Source organism: Papaver somniferum, unplaced genomic scaffold, assembly GCF_003573695.1.
Source record: "Papaver somniferum cultivar HN1 unplaced genomic scaffold, ASM357369v1 unplaced-scaffold_22, whole genome shotgun sequence".
NCBI lineage: Eukaryota > Viridiplantae > Streptophyta > Magnoliopsida > Ranunculales > Papaveraceae > Papaver > Papaver somniferum.
The window spans coordinates 2,782,695-2,796,473 of NW_020632152.1; the positions used below are offsets into that span (position 1 = coordinate 2,782,695).

Genomic DNA, 13,779 nt, shown 5'->3' on the forward strand with positions numbered 1-13,779 from the left:
TAACGGGCTCAGTTTAAAAGTCCAGCCCGTAAGACTCTGCCCTGGTACTAGTACGCCTGAGATGCCGATATTTGTCTCTGACCATGGTCAATAATAGATACAGCGGCGATCTAATGAACAAAATTAAACCTTTAAAGAATTGACTTGTTTTAATGCTTCTCATCCACACAGAAATACCCCAAATTTGTCCCAATCTCACATAAAACCAAATACTCGCCCCCTGCTTTCCCCATCCCATCTTCTTAGTGAAATCAACGGACGAGAGCAATGCCATCTAATGGGGGACAGATCTGGGGATAAATATGGGGGATAGATAGCACTTCCAACTCTGTTATATCCTGGCTCTCGCAAAATTTGCCTTGTACTCCCTCCGTCCCACCATTAAGTGACCTATTTGGTTTTTAATTTTGTCCCACCATCAAGTGACTTATATCACTAAATAAGGAGATATTTCTAAAATTATCCATTTAATTGATTATAAGAAATATGCATAATTTGATAGGCATGTTTATATTCGTTACGTAGGTGTTTTAAAGTGCTTTTCAATAGTATAAAGTTTGTGAACATCCATGGTGAAGTTTGAGAGATCAATCATTTCAAAATTTCATTAATTATTATATATAAGGGTATAATTGTAAAAAATGCTTAAAATTCTCTTTTCCCTTGCTTGCCTTAAAATTTGTGCAAACTTCAATTAGATCACTTAATGATGGGACAGAGGGAGTATTAGATTGTTTGTTTGCCTCGATACTAGCATTTCAAGTTACTCCGTCCGTCCTAAATTTTAGTCCGCTTTGACTAAGTCAAGATTTTAAGGAGACCGAAGGAGTATACAAAATTACCCTTACTAAATGATGCATTATTATTAAAATTAAAAATAAATATATGAAGCATGTAAGAAAAATACATGTTTGGTAATATTGTTATTTTTAGATATGTTATAAAAGAAGATAAAAATAAAAATATGTATGCATTAATTATAAGATGAATTGTTAAAAAATATTCCCTCCAACTGAGTTTAATTTCCCGCCGTGACACTTGAGAGACCAAAACCACTGGCGAGTTTAGAGGGAAAACAAAAAAAATTCATTTGAGGGAGAAAACTAATATAAAAGTGAAGATCTAGTTTATTTCCTTTTCGTATATACACTGGCCATGAAATTTTAGATTTGTCATAAAAAAATTTGATCCTCTCTTATGTATATGTATATCCCTGATAAATAGTTTTTGGTTAAAAATAGAATGAAGATAAATAGGATTGATATTAAAAAGATTTGTTTCCTATTATAAAGATTTCATTTAAGATTTTTTTAAATTGGTTATTTTAAAAATAGTTTTGTGAGTATAAAAATTAAGGGTATATTTGAGAGTTTGACTAAAAAATATGACTATAAACAGAAGCTGGACAGAATTTTAGGACAGACAAAAATAGAATAGAGGACAGAAATTTTAGGACAGAGGAAGTATATGTTATCTAATCTTGAGAACATGCCTGGAACAAATTCGAGCAACCAGTTTATAAAATGCACAAATCAACTCATCTCCCAGGACACATGGTGTGCTGTTGCATTTTATTAGTCCTAGTTTACAAATGCACAGCGTTATGAATCCCTGTTCTCCTAAATTAATATTAGTCCTAGTGTACAAATGCACATCGTTATGAATCCCTGTTCTCCTAAAACAATATTAGTCCTCGTTTACAAATGCAATGATATTTTCTTAAAATAGTGGGTTTTAGTTAAAGATATTAAAAAAAATGTCATTAAAGATATCATTAAATGAAAGATATTTTCTTAAATTAAGATCCCATCACAAAAAAAACTTATATATAAGGGGTCATTTTGGTTCCATGTATTGTAAAAGCAAGATACTTACGCAATGGAATATCCAAATGTTAGTCTTGTTGTTTTCTTGGTTCTAATCTTTTTTATTTCTATCATTGAAACACAATCCGTCCATGGAGAAAAGGGATAAATTTTTGATATGGGCGTTTTTTGATGGGAGTATGGGGGACAAATCAGGAATTGACATGTGTCTTTCGTATTTATTGATTCAACTATTTTTGTTTCCAAAAACATCAAGGATACAACATAACCAATTAAGATAACCAATATTTTCTCTAAAAATACACTTCTCTTATATTTTTGGAAACAAGATTCAATAAATATGAAAGACACATTTCAACTCCTGATTTGTCCCCCGTGCCCCCATCAAAAAAAAACCCCATCAAAAATTTACTCAAAAGCGTATCGGAAATACAAAAAGAGGATATTGACTCGAACGCCAACTAAAAATTCTAAACAAAAAACCAATCAAAACTATTATGGTGAGAGTTATGTTAATTTTTCTCATTTACTTTGGTTATTCTTGAACTTGTTTTTTGCTGATATATTTTATTATGATGTTTTCAGACCAAATTTGGAGACACCGTAGATTGTATAGACATTTATAAATAACCGGCGTTTGATCATCCATCGCTCAAAAATCATAAAATACAAATGGTTCCAAGTTCAGTTCCAGAAGAACCAGCTAATAAAAACAATTCGTCATCTATTTTTCGGAGTTCAAATCTTGATAACGGGTTCCTTATTGAAAGATGACCGGCGGGAACGGTACCTATCCGCAGGACAAAAAAAGAAGATTTAATTAATGCCCGAAAGATTCTACAGAAAACCACTCCAATCCATTCAAATGTTTACCCACTCTCGCCTATGGACCAACGTGTAAGTGTTCTACTTGATTCCTTTCATGCATAATCTTCCTTTCTATTTGTTAGGTTTTACTGATACACCCAATAGATCTTATAAAAAATAAGTAAAAGATATATATCTATGGATATAACCTCGTTTTAGTTTTTTCAAAAGTATTTTATATTCTGGGATTTCACTTTTTTCTTTTTTTTGTGGGACCCAGATGACCCATTTAAACCACTAACATGAAAAGTTCCTCGTAAAACACACAAAATCCGATCTTCTTAAGTAGGGATGTACTTGTCTTGGTTTGTCGTATGAATAATGTTATTCAGTATAAAACTGCTAAAAGAATCAGAATTGGAACCGTCGAGTTTTGGTTTATATTAAAAGATTGCTCCAAAAAAATAATAATAAATACCCATTCTTCTCTTTTTCAATATATCCTTTTTTCCTAAGAAGAAAAAAAAAGGTTAGCTCCCAAACCGCAACCGCAATTGGTTTCAAAATTAACTCATATGTTAACCCAATACTAAATTGCTCGGCAAAAACTCGAAGCAACCTCAAAAGATTCTAAATTAGTCCGAAGAGAAAATACTTTAACCTTACAATTTTGTTCAAATTCTCGAACTCAAGAATCATGGCACCAAAAACCACCAAACCGGTCCGATGGAAATTGACCATAATAAAAAAAACAATCACTAATAAGTTTGGTTTCTTAATTATGACTGTTTGATTATTGATTGATAAAATAGATTTTTACAAAGGAAATCTTTTTACGCATGTATTTTTATTATCTGTAGGTTGTCTCTATTGCAGAAATTAGCGATATGAAGGCATTTTTCGGAGCTACAACTAATATAAGTGCACACGAGCTTGAACTAAATAATAACCAGTTCAGCATTGCACAAATTTGGATAAAAAATGGTTCGGATGAAGAAATAAACAGTATTGAATTTGGTTGGATGGTAAGTCATCTGTTTATTGTATTCGATCCATTTATATATATTATCTTCTATTGCTTATATTTATTTTGCTCACTTTCAGGTATATGCTGCACTTTACGGTGATAGCCTCACTCGTACATTTGGTTATTGGACGGTAAATTTCGATATTATGGTCTTTTTTTTATTAAGTGTTGACTTAACTTACATGGTTTTCTTTTAGTAATGTACAAATATACACATGGTTTTTTTTTCAAGCAGCATGCATTTAGTTTTCATGACTTCAATTGTTTTGATGTACATCTTTTCTTTCTAATAAATTTCACTTAAAAAAAAAGCTAAAAAATTTTAATGATTGAATCCCGAATTCTTATGTACCGACCAAAAGGAATATGTATCCCACGGTAGCATAATTCTAAGATCGTTATATACAGATGTCAACGGATGGATATTCGTTACCTAATTTTCACATGCCGATTAAGAAAGTATATATCCTTAGTAGTGTGGTTTTTCTTATGATTTCACACCATTTTTTCTCTTTAAAATAACTTGACATACTTAATCATTCTAGTAATTAATTTCTTGAATCTTAAATAAAAGGCTGATGGTCACAAAAAAAATAGGTTGCTTCAATGTGCTTTGCTATGGGTTTGTTCAAGTTGACAGTGATATATCTCTTGGTGTAGATATAGGACCACTATCAATATATGGGAAACATGATTATTATTTGCCTTTTAAAGTTTATCGGGTAAGCCGGGAATTTTTTCATTTGGAAAGTTTGGTAAATAAATTTTGTGATATCTTAATTATGTGGTGTCCATAAAAATCCATATTTCTCATAATGTAATTAGTTTTATTGTATATACATATTAACATGATCCACAAACCGGTAATTGGTGGTTGATCACTACCCGTACTATAGGATACTGTCCACAGGAAATATTTACACATTTAGGAAACAATGCTTCAATTATGCGATATGGAGGGATAGCAGAGACAACACCTCAACCGCCAAGTCCGTTAATATGAAATGGATATTTACCTCAACTCCAAAATTATTTTAAAACAGCCTATATGGAGAAGATGAAGTACATTAACGAAAAAGGAGAAGTTGTTAACCTAAACCCATATGTAGTACTAAACAAACAAGATACATTATCAGATTGTTACAATATTTTATTTGCTGGTAATTTAGGATGGGACTGGGAGATAACAATGGCATACGGTGGACCTGGTGGTATGTGTCCCTAGACCATTAATGGGACCAAAATTATATTTAAGTTCGTAATTTGGTTGTATTTGAACAATCTTGGTTATTCTAAGTGTTTAATAAAGGTTTTTTCTAATTCCCATCCTCACTTTTTCTATTTCCAATCCCCTTCGCAGAATATAAAGCTAATCTACTTTTTAACTTTGATTCTTCTTGTTACCACCTAAAAAAGTCAATTGTATCCATAATTTAAGTTTAATTGAAAGTTCAAAATCACTGCACGAAATCAGGGGTTTTGTAACGCCCGGTTTTGTAAAGGATATTTTTTAAGTAACGTCATATCGACGTTGGAAACTTTGTAACGTTGGATAATCGTTGCAATAATTGGTATATGTTACAGAGTTGTGGGTAATTACCTTCCTATCCTTAACTTAAAATGCCAAGTTACATTATTACCCTCCATCACTACTATTAGCGCCTTTATTACTACTATCATCTCCCAATTTCATCTCACACTCAAGGGCTACCCAGATTTTGGATTTTTTATCCAACATTTTTTCCCCAATTATAACTCTTTATTTTTATTACCGAAAATCAGAAAACAAAATTAAAATCCGAAAACAAAATTAAAATCATCTGAAACTAGTTTTTCATTTAATATGTCTGGAAGTTGGGAGGTAGATAAACAACTTAATGTGTTGATATCAAAATGGTTGAGACATTACTACATCTTATATCTTTCACCTCCATTTATTTCACACCTCACTGACTTCTTGGTATATCCGCAGCCGCCATCGATTTCACCAGAAAATTCATCAGATTCATTTTGAGATTCAGTTGCAGGAAGCTTCATCAACAAAATTGATTCAACCGATTCTTCTGTGACTCGTCGATTTCATTAAATATTTAAGCTTAATCGAGTTATCATAGAAGGATTGAGTTTGATTAAAATTTCTAGATCTATTGATTCTCATGGGTTATCTTCAGCTAATTATTAAGGTATTTCTTTTATTGTTTTCTTAGTCAACAATTTTTCAACATCTGAGGTTTATTAATTTTAGAAATTGATGTTGTTGTGAATTGTATTCTATTGTGACGTGTTGATAAATCTGTGACATTGTTAGGTTTAGTTGATAAACTTAGGTTACTAAGACATAGTACTTTACTTATTTGTAGGATGTCAAATTTTGTGGATAAATCCTGAATGCGTATAACAAACGTTTATAGCCCAGAATACAGAGAAGGGGGTTAGAAAATTAATTGATTTTGCAATGACAAATGGTACTTGTGAAAAAACTGTGCTTTCCCTTGTAGAAAGTGTGAAAATAAACATCCACTTGGATTCTTGATTGTTAGGACCATCTGTATGAGTATGGTGTCGAAAAGATATACACCACCTGGAGCACTACAACCATTTTTCCTGATTAGCAACAAAATTTTGCAACAGCTCTTACGTTTGCATCTGATTTTTCAACTGCTTAAATATTAGCAACTACTTTACGCAGTTACGAAATTTGTAATTGCTTTCAACAGTTGCGAATTTTGAAAATCTGTTGCAATTCGCAACGGCTGACCATACCACATGTGCTGCTCCACCATGTGCAAAGTAACACCTGAATTGCTGGTGTGTGAACAACCCATGTGCAAGGTAACACCTTAAAACCCTAGATTCTATCATTCTATCCCATTTTCTTTATTTCTTTTCCAGAAACTCCCTCCTTCTCCTCCCCCTATTCGTACTTATGAGATTTTTTTTCTTTTTCTTACAATCTCATAACTTCATCAGGTTTTGCTTCCTCTTCTTCTTCAATTCTTGAACGAGATCCACAAAAATATCAGTTCTCGAAGATATGCTCTGAATCGATGAAGAAGATTTGATGAAGATCATCGACAACATAAAACGAAGATTCATCAATAAAAATGAATCGAAAGATGGGTATGATCTCTTCTTATAGTTCTAGTTCAACAGATTAACACATCCATCTAGAATTGAAATCTCAGAAAAAGAAATTTTTCTATTTCGTAACCTAATAGCTTCAATTTCATCTTGTCTCTCTTTTCTGATTCATGATAAAAGTTGATGTCTGCATTAATCTCATCTTGATCTTCCTTTTGAGATATAATTTTCGGAAAAAAAAATACCAAAAAAGTTCTAGGGTTCACGATTGAATTCTTTTATTTTAGAGTTTGCATCCACTCAAACTTGATTTCGGCTTGATAATTTTGTGTGTTTTTTTCATTAACTGAATAGAGTTGGATTTTCGCTTGGTTGGATCAGTGTACTCGATCTATATTTGGCTCCTTATATCAGGTCATCTAAACCTTCATCTTAATTGTTAAGCTTTAATGTTTGGAACTCTATATTATCTGTGACTCTTTTCATTTGACAAACTCAGAACAATGATGAATTTGTTGCAGAGACCCAGCAAGTGAAATTAGAGATATATTGACCGCGAGGAAGTGCTTTTTCTCTTGAACTACCAACCATCACGGTAATAATATTCATTCTTTCCAAGTAACACACAATTTTCCTTAGATTAAATCTGTTAGACTTTTTCCTATACTCGCTTCATCATTTTGATTAGTTTCATCTCAAATCTTGCAGATAAATCCTGCGCCGTGCTCAGGGGTGTGTTTTGCTTGATTTACTTTAAACCATGCGGGTATTAATTGAATGCAATGTGTAAAAGGTGAATTTGCCCCATTCAATTATGGGCATTTGTTATTTTTTAACCTTGGGAAATGGTTTTTGTAACTTGGCAGAATCCCTTCCCCCAGCGTACTTGCCTGCCTACATATTCAGATTTGACAACTAACATGTGTAATTGTATCAATAGATGGAGCACCCTTGGAAACTCCAGTTACTTGTGAGGGCCCTGCGCGAGGAGTTAGTCCCAAGTAATGCTCTGACATTTTTATTATCTCTTAAAACAACACAAACCCGACTGCATTTTTTGTTGATTGAACAAGTCTTTCCTCCATGTGTAGGTACTGAAAATGAAGCAACAGAGGAAGAAACTTTGTGGAATGAGTCAGATATAGAAACTTTAATCTGTGCGCATTATACCCGTGGAATGAACTGCAAGTCCTAGGTTGTGCCAACTATTTCATGGATAATTTGCAAAGATCATCTGATGTGAATTATGTCCCAACAAAGGTGTGATATGTTTCAACTTTTCTTTTTCTTATTTATAGTACTGGTCTTTCTTAACTCTGCATCTATTAGGTTTGAAGGAAGATGTACTTTATTGCAAGAATTCGCGCGTCTGGTGATGTACTTTCTTAAGCCCCATTAAATAAAATACAATGGTTACCAAGCTGGCCTTCAGGTATTTCTTTAACTGACGAGATGATCCATTCAAAGCATGTGTGATATAAAAATTTCAGCAAACTATCAATTGTTTTTAACAGTGAGATGTTAGAAGCAGTCTGGCATGAATTCATGGAGAGCTTTATGAGTTCATGTGATTCAGTTTTGGCTGAAAACGGTCTTCTTGTACTACAGGTACCGTTGTTTTTCCCATTATCTAGAAAATTGAACTTCAAATTTGTGAATCTTATATATCTTTGTTGCTGTTCCTGGCAGTTTATATCAATACCAGATGAACGATTTAATGAGCACAGACAAAGTTCGGATTTTCTAAAGGAGTGAGTATATTTTCCCTGGAGGTTGCCTACCGTCTTTGAGTAGATTAACAACAGCTATGGCTGCTGCATCCAGACTCTGGTAAATCTTAGTGCACAATCATAGTAGTTCTCATCATATTGTAATTGTACCCCTTTCGTCTTTCTTATTTCCTCGCGGATTCTATGTGCTAAAAATCTTTCAAATGCAGTGTGGAGCTCATTGAAAATATAGGAATTCATTATTACGAAACACTAATTCGTTGGAGGAATAATTTCATGGCAAGACAGAGGTAGCCTAAAGCGAATGTGTTAAGAGACTGAAATGTATATAGGACCCGCGCCTTTTAACTACCTGCATTGTGGGGATGGAAACAATTAACTAGTGGTTTTGATGCCTTCCTAGTTCCTACAAGAATCGCCGCCAGTAAAGGTTAAAAATTTCTAACTTCTTTTTTGTTGATTGGAAATTTACCGACTTGATAAGAGGGTAATTTCTACTCGATCTCTATATAAAAAAGTTCAGGTGTTGTTCTCATTGGTTATGTTTTTTGACTTGCTAGTACATTTGCTGCTCTAGGTTACGAACTTTAGTGCTACAGCCTACAATGCTAGTATGTGTGAAATAACTTTAACTTCTTTAGTGCCAACATGAGTTGTTCAATTGCTAAACTAGTGTTATATAATAGAAAAAAAAAACATGATCATTGTCGGTTCAAACCAAGCGCGTCTCAACAGCTACTGAATCGTCACTAGTACAAAAATGGCTTTTAGACACGATAGTTTACCGTGTCCAAATATCTATGGTCACGGTATTTCATTTCTGAGAAACCGTGACTAAAGGCTGCGAGGCCAAAGTCATAGACTTTGGTCACGGTGGCTCACCGTGACAAAATGTCTTATTAGTCACGGATCTTAATAGAAACCGTGACAAATTTGCTCATTAGTCACGGGATGCTACCGGGACCAAATTTATTCAACGGAAACGAATTTTTGTACTGCACCGTGACAAATTTGTATGTTGGACACGGATCCCATATATTCACAGTATCCAAAACGTACACTCGCTCTAATGTTGGGTAAACTTTTGAGTCGGAAACGTCTACTAATTCCTTACTAAGAAAGGGAATAGGAAAAGCGGAAACAAATATCTCGATAAAATTATACCAAGCATGCCATTGAATATGATTACATGGTGAAAAATCACAATATTTTACATGTATCTTGATATATACATTCTACTAGAGTGAACACAATCAGTATGAAAGCGGGTTTCTCCTAAAAGAGTAGGAAGGGATGCCTCGAGGCTCGAACGATGTTTAGGAAGGAGAACTGCATTTCCATTGCATGTGCGCACTAACACTGAGCTTCTCAAAACTCTGCCGCTAGGATGTCGCTTGGCTGCAAAAGAGGATGTTAAACCAAGCAATCAATTATTGAAAGACATTTGAACTGAATGATGACATAATAAATAACAAATCAAATGAAATACACCGGCTTGTGTGAGTTACACGATTCTTCAAAAGTAAATATATATGTCCCAAGATTTTTCACAAGGTAACTAAGGTAAAAAAGATAACGACCTTTGTTCACTAACGGGAACAAAAAGTGCAAAATTGCATGGCGAGAGTTAGACCCTGCAAGATTCGACGAAAATTAAGAAAGGTCTACCTTTATGCACTCTCTGGTTGGAGAAATAGGTGCATGGATCCATAACCCTCAGACTTGAGTACTTCGATAACAACCAATCGTGTATTCATGGAGTTGCTACTGAATACCAGCGCTTGTTCTTGCTCAAACAGAATGTATAATGTAAATCACCCAATAACATGTAATACAAGAACTGCGACACAATCCTGAAACAACATAAGCTAGAAGTTGTAATATAAAAGAGATTACCTACCTATAGTAGACTTATAAGATGCCACTACTAAAGAGAGAAATAAGACAATTCAGTCCACATGGCACAGTCCACAACCAAAACAAAAACAATCACTCATCACGGAACAGACAAATTATGCATCACATGATATCCATCTATTGAGAACATCAAATAAGTGATGTAATGAACCTATGATGATTAACAATTATCCAAGATTTCTAAAACAAACACTAAACTTAATTTGCAAATAAGATAACCAAACAATCAATCAATCAGGATATATCTGTGGCACTCCTACTACATGCTTCACAAGTGTCTTGTAGACACCAGTAGCACTGCCAAGCTGGCCTAATTGTGTTTGTCCGAAAAATGGAATTCAAAGCTGTGACTGATAAATTAAATCCAAGAAACCACTGACCTTTCCTTTTGTAACACCCCAAGCATGCTTACTTATGTATGTGGAAAATTTATATTTTTATCTTTAGAAATTAGTTTTGTATACCAATGACTGAGAACCATTTAATCTTGAATTACAATAGGGTACATCCTCACCACCCTATGAACCCTACTTTTAATTGCTGATAGTATATGATTATAATGACAGCAGGAGATGAGGGAACAAACCATACTTATCCAAGAAGGGATGACAGAAGAGCCTCCTCAAATTTCAAATCAACGCCCTCTGATGCTACCAGAGATTCACATATGGTTTTTTCTTTAATATCTATACAATAAATACCAGTTAGATCAAAATAAAAAATATAGTCTTCAAACTAGAAGAAAAACATAAGAATTTATACACTGGTCAAAAGTTGCAAGAGAGGTACATACTAGATCTGTCCACTTGCTTGAAATCCAACAACAACATTCGCAATTATGCCAATGGAGAAACAAATGAAATCGATTACACCACTTTGGTTTTGTGATTCAAGGAAGTTTTTGTTTCTTCATAAAACAACTATTTCTCGCATGGAATAAGAGCGTGGCTCAAGAAGCATGACCAGTCTTGCACTCTGCAAGAACTTTCAACATCAGGGTATTTCCTGACTAATTCGCACAGCAGCAGAGATCACTCCCGTTCTTCATTCATCATTTTTAAGTGTGAGAGGCATTCCTAGAAGCTCCAACGTGCATGCAGGTGTAAGTAACTCCAGCGATCCTTCTATCTAAAAATCACCTTCAGACAATATTATTTAAAGCAACCAATGTGTAGAAAATCTAGCGTTCTACATCGTAAAGCAAAGAACTAAACCATTTGTGTAAACAAAGTTAAAGGGACCCACAACATATTTTTGGCAAGGCCTATACAAGCTCCTTGACTTGTGTCCTCACAGAAACAAAGGGAGAAACTCATAAAAAGGGAAAGACCAAAAATAAGTTGGCAGAGAAACTCTAAAAAGGACACCTGGGACAACAATGACATTTTCCCCAAAGTAATTTTGCTTCTAGGTAGATACTGAGCCCGAGCTACAACATAAATACTTGTGATAAGAAAAAATTGAATAACAACACTACAAGTGAACTAGGATGAGTTCTTCACCCTTGTTGATGTTCTTCCATCAGCTAACGACATAGAGAGAAGCTAATCATACGCATACAAGGATTAAAGTCTGGATGTTGCTGAGATGCAATGTAGTGATACCACAATTCAGGAAGAACTGATCGACCTTACCTGAGTTAACATACAAACATAAAAAAAATATTAGCTTAATATAAAATTCAATAGTCTGCAGATACAAGTGTAAACCAATAAACAGATATATAATAACTAAAAACTAAGAGAATATAGAGATCCATATTCTTGAGAAGGAGAAAAACAAAGAAAATGAGACTAACATTCTAATCTTCCGATTTAGAAGTCTCAATTCAACTAAAGTCGCATATTGAGTCTGTCTACACACTTTATGCAGCAGTAAGCATTGCCTCACAGTTGTTTTTGTAAGCCAACAACGGTGGCCCTAGAGAAAATAGAGTAAACTATTGTGCCAAGCTAACTTTCTGTTTCATTAAGAAGTTAATGAATTAGTTGATGAACCTTAGAAGTTCATCCCATTAAAACAAACTCAATACATAAGAAATGGGTTTAGAGTCTATAAAATTTGTATCATTTTCCCTTGATTTGGTATCATGTGTTTTTCAGATAATAAATTGTGTATGATAAGTGGATGAAAGGCAGACAGGAGAAACCGTAATCACACAACTTAAATATCAGGACAATACTTCAAACTGAAGCTACAATGATAGTTAATCTCACATCGGAGGAGGCAAAATGTTACCTGCAAGTCAACCACATATAACTGAACTACAACTTAATCAGAGCTTTAAAATCTCATATGGAAAGGCCAAGGTAGGCATAATACATAGGTGCTGTGGCAAAATCAAATCAAACTCACATTAGGTAAAGGATATCGAAATCAATCACCAAGCAGGAAGAAGGAGAGTAATCTCATGAAGGGAAGTTCGATTTTATACAGCCTTATAAGCGCAAGAATCTATCATCAACTGGATTTAGTTGCCATTATGATCCCTGGGTTCACTGTCAAAGAAAACATAGAAAACCAATTCATCTTTAAAATAGGTATCAACACAATATAAGATGCCAAGGAAGAAACTAACTTACCTTTCACATAAAGGGAAAAGGCATGCATCTCCCACATTCTAGCAATGCTTAGGGTGCCTATTTTTAAATTCAAACACAATCAAAATTAGAAAAATAATGTGCCATTATTTCAAATAAGAAAACCCTAAAATACAAAGAATTAACTAATTCAACCCTTGAAAATTATGACATCTACTAACCAAAAGCAATTCAAAAAATTAAACGACTTCAGACTCTTACCTAAAAACCCAAGACGCTTGAACTTAATCGAACGCCAGTTTCACCATCAAACATCAAAACGTGTTGTTTACTGCGTACTCCTCTAGTTTGAACCATAAAATTTTCTGAACTATGTAACTCCGACCTCACAAAACATTGACTGACTGATTAGACCTCTGATTCAAACTCCATCGGAACAGGAAATCAGATCGAACAGGAACTCCCTAAAAACATTGAATGACAGATAAAATAAGGTGTTTCTCTGGGGTTGCACGGCAGAGAGAAGTGGAGAGCAATGGTTAGACTAAAGCGTTAGAAGGTGGGTGGAGTTTTAGTAGATCGTGGGAGATTGGGAGTGTAGAGGTTGGGTTGAGAAACCAAAGAAGTTCTAGCTTCTTATCGTGCTTAGAAAATGTGGGTGGATGTAAATCAGACACGCGTTGGAGTGTACCGTATCCAAAGAGATATGAAATGGTAACGGGAACATATTTAACCGGGACAAACTATACTTCAGGCCCGTTTAGAGATACAACCGTGACAAGGTCAACCGGGACCAAAAACCATATTTGTACTGTGGTGGATTTTGTGCAGCCTTGTTGGAGAAAATAAGA

The 13,779-nt window shown here is 34.3% G+C and overlaps 2 long non-coding RNA genes across 2 annotated transcripts; both read right to left on the minus strand.

Annotated features, from left to right (window-relative positions):
• Window positions 1-9,714: 9,714 nt before the first annotated feature.
• On the minus strand, window positions 9,715-11,068 carry LOC113340485. Its single transcript, XR_003355497.1, has 3 exons — window positions 10,980-11,068; window positions 10,140-10,324; window positions 9,715-9,869 (listed from the first exon to the last, which is right to left on the minus strand). It is a non-coding gene; the product is annotated as an uncharacterized LOC113340485 (long non-coding RNA).
• A 196-nt stretch (window positions 11,069-11,264) lies between these two features.
• Window positions 11,265-13,507, minus strand: LOC113340484. The gene is made up of 4 exons (XR_003355496.1): window positions 13,190-13,507; window positions 12,971-13,027; window positions 12,744-12,886; window positions 11,265-12,022 (listed from the first exon to the last, which is right to left on the minus strand). It is a non-coding gene; the product is annotated as an uncharacterized LOC113340484 (long non-coding RNA).
• Between the last annotated feature and the right edge of the window lie 272 nt (window positions 13,508-13,779).